This window comes from Danio rerio, chromosome 7 (assembly GCF_052040795.2).
Source record: "Danio rerio strain M-AB ecotype USA chromosome 7, GRCz13ab, whole genome shotgun sequence".
Classification (NCBI taxonomy): domain Eukaryota; kingdom Metazoa; phylum Chordata; class Actinopteri; order Cypriniformes; family Danionidae; genus Danio; species Danio rerio.
The window spans coordinates 36,832,990-36,835,000 of NC_141027.1; the positions used below are offsets into that span (position 1 = coordinate 36,832,990).

At 38.9% G+C, this 2,011-nt stretch overlaps 1 long non-coding RNA gene across 1 annotated transcript in view; it reads right to left on the minus strand.

Moving 5' to 3' along the window:
• Positions 1-278: 278 nt before the first annotated feature.
• Positions 279-2,011, minus strand: part of LOC147836049 (uncharacterized) — a 4,937-nt gene continuing 3,204 nt past the window's right edge. Inside the window, exons 2-3 of the long non-coding RNA XR_015495959.1 lie at positions 1,290-1,427; positions 279-436 (exon numbers count right to left, since the gene is read on the minus strand). This is a non-coding gene — a long non-coding RNA (uncharacterized LOC147836049). The remainder of the gene's footprint in view (positions 437-1,289; positions 1,428-2,011) is intronic.

A 2,011-nucleotide genomic window follows, 5' to 3' on the forward strand; every position in this document is an offset into this window, starting at 1 on the left:
TAAAAGTTTTAATTAACAAGTACACTTTAAATTGAACAAAAGTGAGGATAAAGTCATTTATAATGTCTTACATTTTTAATTCCGACAAATCCAGTTCTTCTAAATATTCTAGTCATCAAAGAAGGCTGAATAAACTCCTCCCTGTAAGTCTGTCCGCTTTGCCCAGCAGGATGTAGATGGACTGAAATCCCACCTGAAAGAAGCAGAGGAACAGGATGCTAAAATACGTAGAAATGGAAATGAATATGGTATCAGCAAGCTATCAGAAAATGAACAGCTGTGATCATTGTAATGTATTTTGTCTCTGCTGTGTAGTCTGTTGTCCAGCGGAGGGTTCCAGAAACTGCGGGATGGCTTTCGAAGGTCGTTTCAGGATGGCCAGCCATTCTGGATCAAGCTCAAGCTTCACGTAGGAGCTTCCTCCACAATCTGCAATCTGCAATGACAAAACAACTGAATCTACTTCTGGATCTCACTTCATACTGAAACATGCTGGATGACAGAAACAGCAGGATCAATATCTGAAGGAAGAAACTCGTCATGTGAGAGAAACTTGCTGATCTTCAGGGCAGCATTATTCATTATTCTTAGACAAACAGCTTGTTGACACCACAGCCTGCCTGAATATTGTTGCTGACCATGACCATCCTTTTATGACCACAGTGTACCCATCTTCTGATGGCAACTTTCAGCAGGATAACATGCCATGTCATGAAGTGCGAATCATCTCAGACTGGAAACATGTCAGACATGACAATGAGTTCACTGTACTCAAATGGCCTCCAGAGTCACCAGATCTCAATGCAATAGAGCACCTTTGAGATGTGCTGGAACGGGAGATTCGTATCATGGATGTGCAGCTGACAAATCTGCAGCAACTGCTTTCATGATGCTATCATGTCAATATGGACCAAAATGTCTGATTAAAGTGCCAATTAAAGGCTTTACTGGGTTAATTAGGTTAACTGGGCAAGTTAGGGTAATTAGGCAAGTCATTGTATAACAGTGGTTTGGTCTGTAGACAATCGAAAACAATATTGCTTAAGAAAACTAGTAATATTGATCCAGTGTTTTTTTACCCAGAAAAAAAGGAAATACTGTGATAAATTCCTTCTTAATAAAAATCATTTGAATAAGAAAAGAAATGTACAGGAGGGCTAATAATTTTGACTTCATATTACAATGATTGTCACTACATGAGCCATGTAGTGTGTGAAACAGGCTCAATCCAAGGTAACTAAAAGTTTTCGTTTGTCAACAGCTCAGAGTGACAGTGAAGGAGGACCCACCTGGTGCTGCATCAGTGTTGAGTCGAGTGCAGGTGAGCAGAGATCCAGTATCTGGACTGCAAGTGCTCTAGAAGCTCAGCAGCAGCAGCAGGGCTTCCCAAAGTACTGCTCTTCACTTCCTGTCTGAGGAGCTTCTTCCTGCGCACAAGAGCATTCATGTTACTGTACTGATAAATGCTTCAAGAATAAACATGCAGCAGGAAGAGGACTTTGGGCATCTACATCTGGAGAAATTCAGTGAGAATGTTTTTATTTCATTAGAGAGGAGTCTGATGTGTATTAAATCTATTCTAATTCATTTCCAGTTCTAGTTGTTTTTAACACAACAGTAAATCTGACTGCTTGACACTGAAAACTGCATTTATAAAATGTGTTGCAATAATTATAAAACACCAAATGTCATTTACTATAAACAAACTAGGTCATATTTTAAATTCCCCCTCCTGTGCACAACAATGGAACTGTCCAACTGTTGCTTTCCACTTTACTTTTACTTCACTTTATTTAATCAAATGTGTAGAGTCTTCACTGCTCATCATTGCTGATCTGTACTGTACACACCAGCTACTGGGAGAGAATGATTCAGCATTTTTATTGTGCAAAGTGTTTTCTATAGGGGGGATTAATGCAGCATAAATTCATGAAGTCAAGATATGTTTTTACTTATGTATTTAATTAGTAATAATAAATTACTAATGCTAGCTAATGGCCACTGTGTGGAT